The 18,577-nt window shown below is 43.5% G+C and overlaps 1 protein-coding gene across 12 annotated transcripts in view; it reads right to left on the bottom strand.

Annotated features, from left to right (window-relative positions):
- The window catches only part of APBB2 (amyloid beta precursor protein binding family B member 2), a 427,787-nt gene extending 424,457 nt beyond the window's left edge, over positions 1-3,330 (bottom strand). For 7 of the 12 annotated variants that reach the window (XM_030921821.1, XM_030921817.1, XM_010384695.2 and 4 more), the window contains exon 1: positions 3,097-3,324. The gene's annotated coding sequence lies outside the window, so the exon portion shown is untranslated. Of the gene's footprint in view, positions 1-3,096 lie in introns of all 12 variants that reach the window. The other 5 variants (XM_010384702.2, XM_010384687.2, XM_010384677.2 and 2 more) reach the window with 1 other exon arrangement.
- Between the last annotated feature and the right edge of the window lie 15,247 nt (positions 3,331-18,577).

Consider the following 18,577-nt stretch of genomic DNA (forward strand, 5'->3'; position numbering starts at 1 on the left):
ACAGGCGTGAGCCACTACACCCGGCTAATTTTTGTATTTTTTTAGAGACGGGGGTTTTACCTCTTGGCCAGGCTGGTCTCAAACTACTGACCTCAAATGATCCACCCACCTCGGCCTCCCAAAGTGCTGTGATTATAGGCGTTAGACACCGCACCCGGCCAGGTATTGTCTATTCTTAAAGTGAAATTGAAAAAGGTACAGAGACATGACATTCCATTTTTCTTTTTTTTCTTTCCTTCACCTTTTAAGTTCCGGATACACGTGCAGGATGTGCAGATTTGTTACACAGGTAAACATGTGCTATGGTGGTTTGCTGCACAGATCAACCCATCACCTAGGTATTAAACCTAGCATCTATTAGCTATTCCTCCTGATGCTCTCCCTTCCATTTTTCTTAAAAGATAAATTTAGATATCCAGTAATCAGGATAGTCCACACCCATCACTATTCTAATATTATGGCAAGGCTTTCAGTATTCATTCCTATGGTAACATAAAAATAAAAGAATTCAATGTTCATACGCCGTTGTTTCTCTGGTGGCAGGAAAAGAAAATCGTCATCAAAAGGTTGAAACATGACAAAAAGAGTAGCAGTTTAAAAATATTTTATGGGCCGGGCACGGTGGCTCAAGCCTGTAATCCCAGCACTTTGGGAGGCCGAGACGGGCGGATCACGAGGTCAGGAGATCGAGACCATCCTGGCTAACACGGTGAAACCCCGTCTCTACTAAAAAATACAAAAAATTAGCCGGGTGAGATGGCGGGCGCCTGTAGTCCCAGCTACTCGGGAGGCTGAGGCAGGAGAATGGCGGGAACCCGGGAGGCGGAGCTTGCAGTGAGCTGAGATCCGGCCACTGCACTCCAGCCTAGGCGACAGAGCCAGACTCCGTCTCAAAAAAAAAAAAAAAAAAAAAAAAAAAAAATTATGTTTGTACATGTGGATTCTTACAATATATGCAATAGTCTTTTCCCAGGTAATTTTGGAGTCAGTATTCATATTACTCCAGTTAAGTGTAAATGCCAGTATTTTACTCGTTAATAATCAAGCTGTTTTTCAGAGACAGGGTCTCACTCTGTTGCCCAGGCTGGAGTGCAGTGGTGTGATCATAGCTCACTAAAGCCTCAAACTCCTAGGCTCAAGCAATTCTCCCAACTCACCATCAAACTTTTCAATTACCACTTTACAAAAATTTCAGAAAGCCGGTTCACACTGGCTCCTTGAAGGTGAATTCATTCAGTTAAAAGTATCCATTTGAAGAGGGAATAAAAGTATAGGACCTAAGCACCTTCCATGGAAAGGATCTCAACTTTAGAGTCCTCTCTCAAAAGCTCTCAGCAAATATCTAGAGACATGGTTACATCCAGTTTATGAAGACTGTGGGTGACTTCGGGGTCATACAGTACATGGACAAAGGAAGAACAGCAATTGAAATCTTGCACCTGTACCCCACCACCTTCTGTCCCAAGATCAGCCCACTGTACTCTACTGCCACCTGTGTTCTCTCAGCATTTCCCCAGCCTGGAGGTTTCCCCATCCTCGCCACAAATATAATCCTTTATGAACGATGCCATTTCTAGGATGCTGCAAGTTATGATAAACAACTGTTGAACAAATACTGCTTACAAGCTACAAGTTGAAAACGAGAAGCTTGCTAAGTTCATGAAGAAATCCCCTTTCAAGGACTCCATCTGTTCCTAAACGGCCAGCCACACAAATTCTAATACTCTGCATTATTATGGCCATTTGGGGACAAGATTTGAAATCTGAAACCACGACAAGAAAAAAAAAAAGAAAAAAGCAAGATTTAATAGAGTAAACTCCAGAAACAACAGATCAAGCTGCCACTGTGTGTGTTTTTTAAATCGGTGAAATATTAAAACAAATGATACACCCATGCCAACCTCACAAAGTTTCCTCATTCCTTGGAATTCAAACAACACCGCTGGCATCATTTTATGATAATCCTTTGGGCATTTCACGTAAGTAATTAGACACAATGTAAGCCAGTGACTGAGGGACTTAAACAAACTGTCCCCTCAGAGAGCCCTGTTGGAGCTTCCGACACTGACCTTATTCTCCTTTCAATTTCGACCCTCCTCAACTACTCAATCCATCCAAAAACGTCTGTGACAGTCATAGCTCTAAAACCGCGCAGAACTTGACTACAGAACGGTGGGTGACAACTCCACATGTGATTCATCCAAATTTATTTTTTTGAATTCCAGTCCCATGCTCCCTTGGCTGTTTGCCCCGAACCCGTGGTCTACACCACTTCACCGACGTGGAGACCACCTTTCATTGTTTCTATGGGTCTCAGAATCCTTCCCTCCCTCCAGCTCTGTTCTCGCCGCACAAATGTCATTTTTAGCGTACCACCCTCCATTCCGCCCGGCGGGCAGGCAGGGGCTTTCGGGTCCCAGTGGCCAGTTTCCTCGAGTCGGTCCCCTCTGCACAGCCATTTTCTAGTTAAACGCTCTCTCTGCCACCGAGGGAGAAAAGGAACTTTTCCCCCCTTTCATGTCTCAGCGGCTGGCCTCTGAACCCCTCGTGGAGAAGCCAACCCCGGCTCCAACTCCCCGGCAGGAGCGCGCTACCGCCCGGGAGGGACAGCCGAGCCGCACAGCGGAGGCCGGTGCCAGGACAAGGGGGTGTGCGCTCTTCCCGCAGGCGCCCACCCTCACTTTTCCCCTCCGCAGTCCCCACCCGGGCGCACCGCCTCCAACCCGGTCTCCCCCGCCCCAGGCCCTGCCAAGCCGGGGCTGCTGAGGGAAAGAGGGCGCCGGGAAGCGGGAGGGATGGAAGTCAAGGAGAGTGAGCCCGCAGTCGCCGTGCCACTGGCCCTGCGGCGCGGGCGCAGGGCGCACGGGACTCCGCAGCCGGCGCCCCGCTGCAGATGCCGCGGCAGCTGCTGCAGCTGTGGCTGCGGCTGAGCGGGCGGCAGTGGCCGCGCAGCCCCGGGGCCAGGAGCAGAGGAGCAGCCGCCGGAGGAACCCACAGCCGCTCGCCGCACGCTGCTGACGCTGCCCGGGTGTTTCCCCAGCACTCTCGTGCTGCCCCGGAATCCGGGGCAAAGGCAAGGAAGAAAGCGGGGCTCACCAGTGGTGCGCGCGGCGCTCGCCTTGGCTCCGGCGCCCAGCGGCTCTGCTCCAGTCTCGCCCTCCCCGGAGCGCCCAGATCAGCTGCGGTCGCAGCGCACTAGCTTCCTACTTGAGATCAGAACGGGCTCGGGCGACTGAGCATGCTCAGTGCCGCTCCGCGAGTCCAGCGCAGGGAGCGGCGCTGACGAGATTCCACTTCTCCAGGCTTTGGCAGCGGCTGCGCGAGGGAAAGCTTGAGGGACCCGGCGGGGCGGGAGACTAATGGGAGAAAGGCGGGGCCGGCGGGGGGGGGCGGGGGCCGGGCGGAAGGGGGCGGGCCGCGCTCCCAGGGCGACCCCTGCAGGTGGAGGCGGCGGGACCTTCGGGAGGCAAGCTCCCCAATCGCTTGGGAACACGCAGGGAGGCAAGGGGTGCCCCAGTAAGACCCAAAGGCAGGACGTGCGGTGCAGCCCGGGTATCCCCTCCATGTGGCTGGTGTCTGTCTGCACCAAAAGGCAGTTGGGTTACCTTAGCCCTGGCTTTTCTCCCACACGCCAGCATTCCCTTGCAATAGGAAAATGTCCCCACAGAAGAGCTGCCCACACCCACCCAGGCTAACTGCAAGTTGTAGGCGAGACCTTCTCCTTCCTTCTGCCTCCTATCCCCACCCCCAGGCATATGCCGCACACACACTCTTCTTTGATATGGAAATCACAACAAGATGATATCAGGGGAGAAATACAGGAAAAGGAAAGCAGGTTTTCCTTTCCACTGCCAATAATATTATCTATAACTCTAATTGTAAGCGTGCAAGCAAAGCCCTGATGAGAGTCGAGTCTCAGTAAGTGGTAAACCGTGCTCTGCCCTAGACACTGTGAATGACATCCCCAAAGTATCCTTAGGATTGCTCTTCACCAGGGCAGTGGTTGTCAAACTGGAGCCTGGATCAGAATCGCCTGGAGGTTTGCTGAAGTACAAATCCCTGAGTCCCAATCTGTGTCTCTGAATGGGGAGATATGTGGTGGGGCCCCAGCATCTGCGTATCTAACAAGTTCCCGTGACATGCTGATGCTGCTGGTATGAGGACTATACACTTTGAGAACCCTACCCATACACAAACACACACAGTCCTACCCAGGATCTCGAATTAAAAACTCACATGATTCTTCCTATGAGGACTCTATGCAGTGGGGTGGGCATTACTTTATTCTTTCCTACATGAATTTATTGAGGATCCACGAGGTCTTGTACTAGACCTGAGGATATAGGTGAATTTAAAAGCCTAGGCCCCTGCCTTCATGGAATTTATAGTCGGGCCGGGTGACAGACACCTATCAAATAATCACTCAAAACGGTCGTTTCAAACAGGCAGAGTGCTGGGAGGGAAATGCACAAGGTGCGAATAGCGTATAGCGGGATCCTCAAGCAGACTCAGGTTGTTACGAAGGGATGGGAGGGGGGCTGCCTTGTGGAAGGTAGTTTCTGATTTTGCACTCCAATAACCTCTCCAATTAACAATTATTTACTGGCCGGGCGCGGTTGTGGCTCAACCTGTAATTCCCGCGCTTCGCTTTGGGAGGCCGCGACGGGTGGATCGACGAGGTCAGGAGATCAGAGACCAACTAGCTTAACACGGCGAACCCCGTCTCTACAAAAAAATACAAAAAACTAGGCGGTCGAGTTGCGGGGCGCTGTGTCCAGCACTTTGGGAGGCTGAGGGGCAGGAGAATGGCGTAAAACCCTGGAGGCGGAGCTTGCAGTGAGCTGAGATCCGGCACTGCCTCCGGGACTGGGCGACAGAGCGAGACTCCGTCTCAAAAAAAAAAAAAAAAACAATATTTCCCTCCGACCGAGCTGGAGGCCAACAATCATGTCCCTCCTTCCTAGAACATAAAAACAATACTGTCAGAGGGAATCCCCATAAATTCATGAAAGTGTTCACTCTTGGGACTGAGTCTCTGCACCCCAAGATCCACCTAACACGCCCGTGGACCAAGGACAGTCGAGGGCCACAGTGGCCCTCTTGGGGATAATACAGGATCTGTGAACTGGAAAGCCTTGTGGTTCTTAGTCTGTGATCTTCAAGGCCAAAGAGGAGAGGAAATCAGCCCAAGACCACCACTTCTGTCAGGAGCGGAGATCTATCGGCCTCCAACCTTGTAGTCGGGTCCTCTTTCCAAGGCACTCTATTCCCGGACCTCACAGCTCCCCTCGGATCCCCGGAATCCAGCCTGGCCACCCTGCTCTCTCTCAGGGGTCCAGGGTAGGTGAGCGGCGCCTGCCCCTCCCAGCTCAGTCTCTTCCCGACCCAGAGGAAAACCCGCGGTGGAGTCCGCGGCGGTGGGGGTGGGGCGGCGCGCGCAGGCGCAGAGGCCGCCAGGTTGGGCCGAGGAGGCGCCCTGCTCCACACCTGATGCAATCAGCCTTCCGGAAAAGGGCACGGCCGCAGCGCTCACCCAGGAAACACTTCCGCGCCCTCCTCCGGTTGCTGCGACCCCGGGGACGGGTTCCCAAACTCCCCGGCCCGACTTCGCCAAGGGCGGTGTTCTGCGTCCCATCGGGGATCCGCTGGAGGAGTTGGGAAGTCACCGCCTGGGCACACAAAATCCCTGAAATACCCTGACAGTGACGTCGAAACGGCCATCTAGCGTTCGGCAGCTGCAGGAGGAAATTCCCTTAATTATGAATTTACAGAGGGGACTGATCGGGGCTGGAGGGAAGGCTTTGACCCTTCCCTTGTTTCCTTCCTTCGTCCGTCTCCTAACACATTGTCTCTCTCCTTGAAAGGAACGTTTATTGTAACAGCAGTTTTAAGGCAGTATGGAGAGGACTCGCCATGCCCTCTGTCTTGCTAAATATGTAACAGCACTTTAGCTTTGCTGCATAAAGCTTTCCCACTGCGCACTCATTTTATAAATAAGTAATTGGTTTCTCCATACCTCATCATTTAAGTTTAGAAAGAAAATCATTTCTCGTTTCACCACTTTATGCAATTTTTATATATATTGTGAGTTTTTTCTTCATGCTGACTCATTAATTGTTTTCCAAGGAAATGAAACATCCAGGAATATTCCAAGTGCATGTTTTTTAAAGCATGGAAGTAAACGCTGTGAACAGTACATAAAAATGACCTCTTAAGTCCCTTAAGGCCAAAAGTCTTTCTGGAGAGTTGGGGGAAGGAGGCAGATCCAAGGAATTTTATTTGGAAGGATACTTCAGAGACCATTCTAGAACCAAATCAAGATCAACTCTTAGATTTTACAGATGACATTTACCTCTCTGTGGCCCAGAGAAATAAATGACTTCTTTACTTAGACAAACCAAAGGCAGAACTGTCATTTGAAGCCAGATTTCTCAAAATTCCAATCTAATGGGAAAAAAAGGTTTTTTTGCACAAACACCGTAGGGAGTGCAATACTATATTACAATGCAGTTTTACAATCCAAAGATTACAAAATACAAAATTGGTGACAAAAGGGATCCTATTACTTGTTCCTACCTGTGACGTCATTAGTCTTTAAATAGTCCGTGATCAACAAATATTCAGCCACTTCTAAGTGGCATTAAAGAGCCACTCTAGGCATTACATATTTCAATTAAACAGGTATGAGTCGGGTGCGGTGGCCCAAGCCTGTAGTACCAGCTACTGGGGAGGCTGAGGCAAGAAGGTACATGAGGCCGGATGTTCAAGGTTGCAGTATGATCTTGCCTGTGAATCGCCTCTGCACGCCAGTCTGAGCCACACAGCAAGACCGCACCTCAAAACAAAACAAAACAAAACAAAACAAAAAAAAACGGTATAACTACAAAACATCAAGAAATCTTCTGTGCCAACATTTAGAACTTTCAGTATTATTATTTGATTGTGCGGTATATGTGCAACGGTTTGATCTTAAACCAAGGAAATTTTAATGATCACCACAAAATATCATGGTCATGATTTTCTTCTGTAATGATTTTAAATACTTTAACAATATAGAAATCAAAATGAAATCAAAAACAACTCAAAACTCATGCCTGCAATAAGATAAAATCTAATTCTTCAAAACTTTGTCTACCTTCTTATCTTGAGGAATGTGTATTTCTTTTTGGAATGTTCTGACAGAGATCTGGAGGAAGACCTTCTATTGAAGCAAAAATAGAGTCGAGTAAATATCAAAATGCAGAGGTACAAAGTACACACTATCACACAGTACTAGTTTTAGAATAGCTAACTCTTACTGAGTATTTAGCTTGTGCCAGATATTGGCTAAGCATTTTCCATAGGTTATTTAACTTAATCCTGACAACTACCCTATGAATGAAGCACTATTGTTATCCCTATTTTATGGATAGGGAAAGTGAGGCTTGCAAATGTGAAATAGCTAACTCGAGGCACAAAATATTCAGTGGCAGAACTGGGATTTGAACCCAGGCAGTCTTCCTGGAGCTTGAGCTCTTAAATAATAATCTATATGGAAAAATGTAAATACAGATAAAATGACTATAATGATTCTCAGATAAGAAAGGAGAGGGAGCATTGTACTTACTCTCCTACAGATAAAACATAGTAAAATAAGTCTGTGGTCCACACTAGGGAACTCTGTCTCTGCCCTTCCCCAGGTTACCAGGAGTTGTTAGTGTAGACACTGGCATTTTATTGAACTGGTTCCGGCTACGAGGAATTTATGTTCTTATGCTCACGGCAATCTCCTTCCCTGGTTATATGATATCTCTCACCCCTCCTAGAATCCCTCTTTTGCTGTAGCCACAGTTCCTGAACCTTTGCAACTTAGCTAAAGTAGGAAGAGCATGTTATCCCCTCTCCCACTTACCTACCCCATGATCTTTACCTATGTTTGGTCACTCACAGGCAAACAAAGCTTGCACTTACAAGCTTTGGTGCCTTTGCCTATGCCATTCCCTTTGCCTGGAATAGTCTCGCTCTGTTACCCAGGCTGGAGTGCAGTGGCACGTTCATGACTCACTGTGGCCTCAACCTCCCTGGCTCAGCCTCCCTAGTAGCTGGGACCACAAGTGTGCACCACCACCCCCAGATAATTTTTTTGTTTTTCGTTGAGATGAGGTCTCACTGTGTTGCCTAGGCTGGACTTGAACTCCTGAGCTCAAGCAATCCTCCCACCTCTGGCTCCCAAAGTCATGGGATTACAAGTGTGAGTCACTACACCTGGCCTGCTCACTTCATGATTCCAGAGCTTGCCATATGTTTTTGTAGCACTTCGCACATAGTACAGTTAGATGTTGTATCGTTCTTTGTTGCTATGCTGTAAATTCCTATTTTCAGCCACATCACACAGAAGACACTTGATAAATATCTGTTTAATGAATGAAAAGAAGAAAAAACTAAATTAGATTGTAAGGCACTGTACTAAGCACTTCACAAACATTAACTCACTGGACGCGGTGGCTCACACATGTAATCCCAGCACTTTGGGAGGCTGAGGCTGGTGGATCACTTGAGTTCACAGAGTTTGAGACCAGCCTGGGCAACATGGTAAAACCCCTTCTCTACTAAAAATACAAAAATGAGGCCGGGCGCAGTGGCTCACGCCTATAATCCCAGCACTTTGGGAGGCCAAGGCGGGCGGATCACAAGGTCAGGAGATTGAGACCATCCTGGCTAACTCGGTGAAACCCCGTCTCTACTAAAAATACAAAAAAAAAATTAGCTGGGCGTGGTGGTGGGCACCTGTAGTCCCAGCTACTCGGAAGGCTGAGACAGGAGAATGGCATGAACCTGGGAGGCGGAGCTTGCAGTGAGCCAAGATGGTGCCACTGTGCTCCAGCCTGGATGACAGAGTGAGACTCAGTCTCAAAAAAAAAAAAAAAAAAAAAAAAATACAATAAATTAGCCAGGCGTGGTGGTGCACATCTGTAATCCCAGCTACTAGGGAGGCTGAGGCAGGAGAATCGCTTGAACTCAGGAGGCAGAGGATGCAGTGAGCCAAGATCACACCACTGCACTCTAGCCTGGATAACAGAGTGAGACTCTGACTCAAAAAACAAACAAAACCATCCAAACGTTAGTGCAATTTAGTCTCAATTTATAATACAGTTTCTCCTCAGATAGGCTAATTACGCTTTTATAACAGAGGAAACTGAGGCCAGAGGAGTGAAGTTACTTTCCAAAGGTCACACAGCTATTAAGGGACAGAGGCAGAATCTGAAGAAGGCAGTCTCGCTCCAGAGCATAGGCTTTTACCTAAAGAGATGTTATGACTCTGTGAAAGGTAGTACAGGACCCTTTTTCTAGAAAATTCTACCACATCTTTGTTTGTTATTTAGAGCGCTAACAGTCCTGGTAAGCAGAGAAAGCTAATTAAATGTTTCTGTACATTTTCAATATTGAAAAACATATTTAGTAAATTTCATAAACACTTATTCCATCATTCCTGAACAATGGTCATGGAAAGCTCTATACACAAATTCATAGAAACTCAATTAAATGAGCACAAAAGCACACAATAAAATTCATCACACTCTGTCTCTGCCCTTCCCCAGGTTACCAGGAGTTGTTAGTGTAGACACTGGCATTTTATTGAACTCGTTCCGGCTACAAGGAATTTATGTTCTTATGCTCACGGCAATCTCCTTCCCTGGTTATATGATATCTCTCACCCCTCCTAGAATCCCTCTTTTGCTTATCATCAAACAGCAGAAACTTGACTCCAGAGTACCAATGTGCAGGGTGCCTCACAATTAATTGTCTGCATGATAAGGGCAAGAATTTAAATCTTGTGAATAGAGGAAAACCATCAACCTTCATGTTCACAGGGTACATAAATTACACCATCCAACCCGAAAAAATACTCCATTTTAAATTCATATAAACATAATTAAATAGGAATGGGGAATCTGAAATGAAGAACACTGAGAGAGAAGACATTTAAAAAGAACTAGAAATCATTTACAAGAGAAAATGCTTTGCTCATCCCAGAGATAGATAAGATATATATTGCTAATTTGCAAAGGCATTGATAGTCTCCTTGATCAAGCAAAGTATTTATAAGTCTCCTTTCTCTATTTGTTCCTGCCAGTATCTTCACTTTTAAGTGCCTCATTATAAGGTCTGCAAAATAAGAAAAGAAAGGAAGATGGAGGAAAAAAAGATCTAAAGATTTCTTTTGCTTTTAAGAGATTATTATAACAAGCAAACATTTGTCATTAGGTTAAACGAAAGCAAGCTAGCTCCTTACAAATATCTGAGATCATAAAAACTGAACTTGGCGGGGAAGGGACATTAGTACAGGAAGAGGTATGATTAAAAGTAATAGTATAGAATTAGTAGCTAACATGGAAGTTAGATATTAGCCAAAAAAAAAGATTCCTGGTAAGGTCAATTAGATACAAGGAAAAACTTCAAAAGAATATAACAAGTGCTCCATCCCATGAGACTTTTAGAATTAACCTGGACAAAGAGCTAGAATATATTTCGTAGGAAGCAATCTTTTCTGACAAGCTGGTAGATTAGCTCTAATTGATTTTTCCACTTCTAATTTCTTTGACTCTCTGAAATGCTATTTGTATAAGACAAATGAGTTTTCCTTGAGGTTGAATTTTCTGTCTTTATTTTAATCAGATGAGATATGATTTCTCATGAAAATAGTTTCCAAGCCAATGACTTTGTAAGTAATAATTCTCTTATTTAGACAATAAAAGCTTAAAAATCAAAGTTAATAGCATTAGTAAACATGACAAATCACCATATATTTTCTTCCATCATGCACTGGCAAAATTATTGGAATAAAGTTTCCAAGTGAAGGAATAGGGTACAGGAAAAGTGGAGCAGGCTAATATTCTACCAGTTTTTATCTTTTTGTTCTAGCTTCATATCCTCTCTAGAACGTTATCACTAATAGAAAAATACTTAATTCTGTTGAAATTAGTTAAAGTTTATACCAGATAACAGTTCTGAGAACATGAGGTACAATATCACATACATGTTAATTATGTTATTTATTATCATAAAAAGAGCAAAATTAAAAATGTACTAGAAAAAGTTTTGCCTGGAGTCTTTGAATTTTCTAAGAGAACACTTAGGGAAAGAGGAAAAGAAGAGGAAATATTAGGTGAGGCAGGGGATAGATCTCTTTCTCCTCATATATATATATATATATATATTTAATATCTAAAATCTTAAAAAAATATATATTTCAAAGCTGTTTCTACAAATTTTAATGTGTTATTTTTTCCATGACTCAAAATATGACTAGAACAAATATTCTAAATTAAAAATTTTTTTTTTACTTCAGGTCATAAAAATATTTTTCCCTATTACAGTCTGACAGGTTACAAGTTTTGTGTATTTTACTTTGTTTCATTCTTTTTTTTTTTTTTTTTTTTTTTGAGGCGGAGTCTCGCTCTGTCGCCCGGACTGGAGTGCAGTGGCCAGATCTCAGCTCACTGCAAGCTCTGCCTCCCGGGTTTACGCCATTCTCCTGCCTCAGCCTCCCGAGTAGCTGGGACTACAGGCGCCCGCCACCTTGCCCGGCTAGTTTTTGTATTTTTAGTAGAGAAGGGGTTTCACCGTGTTAGCCAGGATGGTCTCGATCTCCTGACCTCGTGATCCGCCCGTCTCGGCCTCCCAAAGTGCTGGGATTACAGGCTTGAGCCACCGCTCCCGGCCTTGAGCCACCGCGCCCGGCTGTTTCATTCTTACATTTAAACTTTAATTTGTTTTCTAATACACTGTGAAACAGGGATATAACTTTGCAAGCAGAAAGCCAACTGTTCTAATGCAATGTATCAAACAATCTTTGCATTGCCACTTATTTATAATGTCACCTCTATTATATGTCCAGTTCTCATTGGTCTGTTCCTATGCTGTCTATTCCCTTTCATAGATTACTTGTTCTATGAGGGTGCTAATACTGCACTATTTTTGTTTCTATACCTTTGTAATATATCTTGATATCTGGTAGTGTGGGTCTCTCTTCTCTGTCCTGCTTTATCAAGACTGACTTAGCTTTTCTTTCATAATATCTTTTCCACATAAAATTTATAATTACAATATCAATTCTGATGAAAAATCTTTAGAACTTTATTGGTGTTTTTTTTTTTTTTTTTGAAACAGAGTCTCACTCTGTCACACAGGCTGGAGGGCAGTGGCACAACCTCGGCTCACTGCAACCTCCACCTCCCAGGTTCAAGCGATTCTCCTGTCTCAGCCCCCCGAGTAGCTGGGATTACAGGCACGCGCCACCACGCCCAGCTAATTTTTTTTTTTTCTTTTTAGTAGAGACGGGGTTTCACCATGTTGGTCAGGCTGGTCTTGAATTCCTGACCTCGTGATCTGCCCGCCTTGGCCTCCCAAAGTGCTGGGATTATAGGCGTGAGCCACCGGGCCCAACCATGGCTGGTATTCTTATAAAAAAAATATAAGAGGCTGGTGATGACAAGGACTAGTGGATCAAGATGATATCATCAGAACTGGGTCTATTCTCCAGCTCCATGTCCTGCCTCTCTGTTCCATCTGGGCTGAATCATCCTCTTGCAGGGCCCTTTCCCACAGTGGCTTTGGGTCCTCAGAGTGGTTAAATTCCTACTTGAGACAAAAGATCTGCCTTCCTTGATTCTTCCTGACTAAACAGATCCTAAGAACTGGGAGTCAGTCTCTTTCTCAAACTGAGTTCTTTATACCACGGGAACATACAACACATTCTAGGAGTTACTGGAAATCACAGGATAAACCTATATCCTCCTGGAATGACAAATGTGTTAGGAAATTTGGAGAAAATACTTGATATTAGAACACATATATAGACCAGGTGTGGTGGCTCATGCCTATAATCCCAGCACTTTGGGAGGCTGAGGCAAATCACCTGGGCGAATCACCTGAGGTCAGGAGTTCAATACCCTGGCTAACATGGTGAAACCCTGTCTCCACTAAACATACAAAAATTAGCTGGGTATGGTGGCGGGCGCCTGTAATCCCAGCTACTCAGGAGGTTGAGGCAGGAGAGTAGCTTGAACCCGGGAGGCAAATGTTGCAGTGACCCAAGATCACGCCACTACATTCCAGCCTGGATGATAGAGCGAGACTGTCTCAAACACACACACACACACACACACACACACACACACACACACACACACACTGAAGTAGACTAAAAAATGGGCAAAAGTTTTTTAGATGAAACACAAGATGCCAAAAGGCACATTTCTCTGGAGGCAGGCAACTGGGGACCTCCAGAGCTCAACGTTCTTCTGCTGTAAGGGGTAGGTTAGAGGGAAAGCACGCAAGCCAGGGCCTTCATGGTTCCATGAAACGAACCTTAATAGGCTTTTAGTACTTTTCTGTATAGTAACTAACATGCTTGAGGGCTTCCTATTTGCTAAACGTTGAACATGTATGAATTCACTTAATCCCAGAGGCATTCTGTGAGGTGGGTGCTGTGAGTACTCATATTTTTCATATGGGAAAAATGAAATTCAGAGAGGTACAATAACTTTCCCAAGGCAACTGGAAAAATATGTGAGTATCTTCATCTCTTTCCACATTTTGTATCTTCTCCACTTTGTGCTAATAGAATGTAGGACATACAAAAATAGAGAGATCCAGGAACTTGTTATCTCTAAAATAAAATGTCGCTGAAGTCAAAGACAGCTACAATCAATGCCTGAATTAGAACATTTCATTTCCTACCTCTTAACCTAATGTTCATTTTTTTTTTTTTTTTTTTTTTTTTTTTTGAGGCGGAGTTCTCGCTCTGTCGCCCGGGACTGGAGTGCAGTGGCCGGATCTCAGGCTCACTGCAAGCTCCGCCTCCCGGGTTTACGCCATTCCCTCATGTTTTTCAACTGCATGTTTTAATAGAAAACTTTGACTTGTTTACTACATCTATCTATCTGTCTGCTTGCCTGTCTGTCTGTCTGTCCGTCTGTCCATCCGTTCATCCATCCATCCAATTACCTATCTCAAAAGTCAAATTTTTTCTGAGTCAGGCAATTGAAGGCCGCCAGAGTTCAAGGTTCTTCTGCTGTAAGGGGTAGTTTAGTGGGAAAGTCTGATGGAAGAGCTTGATGAGCAGAGTCGGTGATGCCTGCTTTAAACGTATATATTTCTCTCTTGGAATCTATATAAATGTTGCCCTGGGTATAACCTCTTTGGCCTGGTATGCTATATAAAAAGAAAGAAACAAATGAACAAATACAGAAAAGATAAGTTTGACAATATTAGAGCTCTGAACAAGCAGGCTTCACGAGTATAGAGGTCATAAAGAATCTCTTTATAAAGGTTGTAATTTTTATGTCTTTATTAATTTTCTACATTCCATATATACAGTTCATTTTCCTCTAAAAATTTCAATGTTGTTTCAGTGTCTCATAAACACAAGCTCAAATCTATAACTTGGAAATTTTCAGGAGAAAAGATTAAGGCTGGCTACACCTCATCAATAGCATTATCTTTTTTTTTAATGTTTAGTACTTTGTTCTTACTCTACTGTGTTGCTGGGAATAAAAGGCTTATAGAGCCAGACTCTAAAGATTATTTCTATTCCTTTCTGACTTAAATGTTTTTTCTTTCTCTCTGTTTCTCTCTTTCCCCCACCTTTCTTTCTTTCTTTTTTGAAACAGGGTCTCACTCTGTCACCCAGGCTGGGGTGCACTGGCATGATCACAGCTCACTGCAGCCTTGAACTCCTGGGCTCCAGTGATCCTCCTGCCTCAGTCTCCAGAGTAGCTAGGACTACAGGCGTGTACCACCATGCCGGGCTAATTTTATTTTATTTTATTTTTGTAGAAACAGTTTCTCATTATGTTACCCAGACTGGTCTCAAACTCCTGGCCTCGAGCGATTCTCCCACCTCGGCCTCCCAAAGTGCTGGGATTACAGACATGAGCCACCGCACCCAAACCTGACTTACACTCTCGTAAATCTGGCTTATGTATCAACTAATGTTCATACTGACATATTTCCCCACAGTGTTCTAGTTTGCTTTTGTGGCATGGGAGCTAATGCCGTTTCATCTCCTTAAATACTCTGCCCCAATAGATATAGAGCATTATTTTTCATGTGTTAGTTATCCACAATAGTCAGGAACTTTGTTGAAATATGTGGTTTCTGACACTTAACTTGACACGCATAGAGAACAGTAGTTGCACAAAATTAAAATCATTTTTTAAAGAAGATGATTGAAAACAGTGGGAAAATCTTTCCCCTGCCTTTCTGATAAGCATTCCATAATTTCAATACTTTTTAAGTCTCTCATGTTATTGCTTATGATATAAATTATATCTATTTTTAAACTTGTTTTTCAGTATGTAAACAACTCCCAACCTACTAATCAAACTTTGCAGATATCAAACCAGTGTTTAAGATAAAACTTATATGATCTCTTAAATATAAACCTAATAAATACATTCATTAGAAATCAAGCTGTAACAATGTGGCAGTTTTAGAAAATCACAAACCGAATTGTTTTGCTGCAATTTCATGCATTACCTTGACAATCTAGGCCACCTAAAATATAAAGCAATGGTAACAAAGGTGATGATAATTCACTGCAAACAAATATTTTAAAAGAGAAAACTGAAGGGGGAAAAAGCCCAACCAGCCAATGGTTTCCTTTAACCTCATTTCAAGTATATTTCTAAAGAGGACAATCATTCAAGGGAAATCAAAGGAAATTTCTAAAAAAGTAGATTTCTCTATTCTGACAAGTTGAAAGAAATTGTTGAAGGAAACTTTTGCCAAAACATACCACATTGGATCTTCTGCCTGAGGTCTTTGTCAAAGTTGAGTTAATGGTTGAGACTTCTGAAAATGCAGTATTAGTGAAATGTAAAATGAGTCATATGCTCTTTCCAATAGCCACATAAATAACCAAGAGGCATGTGGCATAGTGGGTTCTGTCCTACTTTGGCTACTTGGCTGGCATTATAACCTTTGACAATTCATTTACCCACAGAGGGCTTCACTTTCAACACATTGAAGTGACAGGTGGAACTGGGTTGGAATTCCAGGTCCATCTCTTATTACTATATCATTTTAGGAAAGTTACATAACGTCTATGAATCTATTTCTTCAACCATAAGATGTGAGGAAGGCACCAAAAAATTATTTGGGGCCAGGCATAGTGGTTCATTCCTGTAATCCCAGCACTTTGAGAGGCGGAGGTGGCAGGCTCACCTGAGCCCAGGAGTTAAAGACCAGCCTGGTCAACATAGCAAGAGCCCATCTCTTAAAAATTTTTTTGGAAGAAGGGAGGCCAAAAAATAATACATAATGTATTATTCCATTTACATAAAACTCCAAAAAATGCAAACTAATCTACAGTGACAGTAAGCAGATCAATGATTGTTTGGGGACCTGGGAAGCAGAGAGGGGTGGGTGGAAAGAATTACAAAGGGGCAAGGAAACTTGAGGTGGTGGATATGTCCATAATCCTAATTTGGTGATAGTTTCACAGGTATATACATCTGTCATAACTTATCAAATCACACATTAAACATTTAAAACATTTATTGTATGTCAATCACACCTTTTTAAAAAAGGGTCAGAGAATTCAATAAGATAGTATGTGAAAAATAATTAGTGCAGTGTATGGCACAAGTAGGCCTCTAGAAATGAGTCCCCACCCCCACAACCCCAGCTTCATTTATGTCACAGGGCTATTTAAAATGGTAATCTACTTCAGAAACATCCATGAACCCCGAAATCTCTTTAGCAGTTTTGTAGCTTGATAAATATTTTCAAAGAAAAATATGGGATAATATGAAAATACCTCTGCAGCTTATTTAGGATATTATTTCTGTGGCTTTTTTTCAAATCTTTATTAGAGGCATATTTTACATTGTTGGAATCACACTTTACATAGGACTTGCATGCTACTTCTCAACTCCATGGTTTACATAAGATGTCTGCAAACTACTTTTTTCCTTTTTTTTCATTATTATTATTATTATTTATTTATTTATTTATTTATTTTTGAGACAGGGTCTCACTCTATCATCCAGGCTGGAATGCAGTGGCCCGAACACAGCTCATCACAGCCTTGACCTCATGGGCTCAAACAATCCTCCCACCTCAGCCTCTCCAGTAGTTGGGACTACAGACCTGCACCACCATGCCTGGCTAATTTTTGTATTTTTTTGTAGATATGGGTTTTTGCCATGTTGCCCAGGCTGGTCTCAAACTCCCGGGCTCAAGTGATCCACCCACCTCGGCCTCCCAAAGTGCTGGGATTACAGATGTGAGCCATCATGCCTGGCCCACAGACTATTTTTAATGACTGTCTCATGATTTTCTTAGGGCTAAGAATTCCTGATATATTTGTAGGGAGAATTGCCAGGATTTACTGACAGATTGAATTTGGGATGTGAGAGAAAGAGGACTCAGGGATGACACTACAGTTTTTGGCCTGAGCAATTAGAAGTTTGATGAAGCTGACATTTTCTGAGAAAGGAAGAATTTGTAAAGGGCAGCTTTGGTGGGGAACTTCCATTTTGAGGAGAAGTTAGGTATTAAACATTGCTGAAGTAGGCAGTGGACCTGAGATCCAAGGGGAGGTCCAGCTGGAGATATAAATGTGGGAGTCTCCAGCATAAAGATGATATTTAAAGCCATGAGTTGGATGAGGTCTTCAAGGGCATGAGTATAAATAGACAGCAGAAGCGGCTCAACAACTGAGTCATGGAGGCCCCCTAATGGCTAGATCCTGGAGGTGAGGAGGAAGCAGTAAAGGTGACAGAAAAGGAGTGTGATCAACGACGAAGGAGCGTAGGCTGTTTGGGAAGCCAAGTGAAGAAAGTGTTTGTAGAAGAGAATGATGCTTATCATTCAAGTAAGAGGAGAATGAAAAACATGCTCTTAAAACGAAGGGTAGTTATATCAAGGGCACTATGGGTAGAGCGGATTCAAAAGCTTATAATAAATGGAAATTTCTCCTAGGAAGATACACAAGTGGCCAATGAGCACAAGAAAAGATTCTCACTATCATTATCCATCAGAGAAATATACATCAAAACCACAATAATGTACCACTTCACACCCCTGAGGATGGCTGAATTCCGAAGAAAAATAACGTGTTGGTGAGAATGTGGAGAAATCGGAACCCTCATACACTGCTAGTGAAATGTAAAATGGTGTAGCACTTTGGAAAACAGTTTGGCAGTTCCTTAGAAAGTTAAACATAGAGTTACCATATGATCCAGCAATTCATCTACTAGAAATATATCCAAAAGAAATGAAAACATATGTCCACACAAAAACTTGTACATGAATGTTCATAGCAACATTATTCATAAGAGCCAAAAACTGGGAAAAAAAACAAATGTCCAGTGTTCAGCAAAAAATTAAGAGACATAAAGAGAAACAAGAACGTGTAGCTCATACATGATGGGGGAAAGTAATCAGTAGAAACTATCCCAGAGGAATTCCAGATGTTATACTTAGTAGCCAAAGACTTTAAGTCAGCTATTTTAAATATGGTCCAAGAACAAAAGGAGTTGATTTCTAAAGAACTAAAAAAAGTATTAGAGCAAAGTCTCACTAAATA

The sequence above is a fragment of the Rhinopithecus roxellana genome, chromosome 2 (genome assembly GCF_007565055.1).
Source record: "Rhinopithecus roxellana isolate Shanxi Qingling chromosome 2, ASM756505v1, whole genome shotgun sequence".
Classification (NCBI taxonomy): Eukaryota; Metazoa; Chordata; class Mammalia; order Primates; family Cercopithecidae; genus Rhinopithecus; species Rhinopithecus roxellana.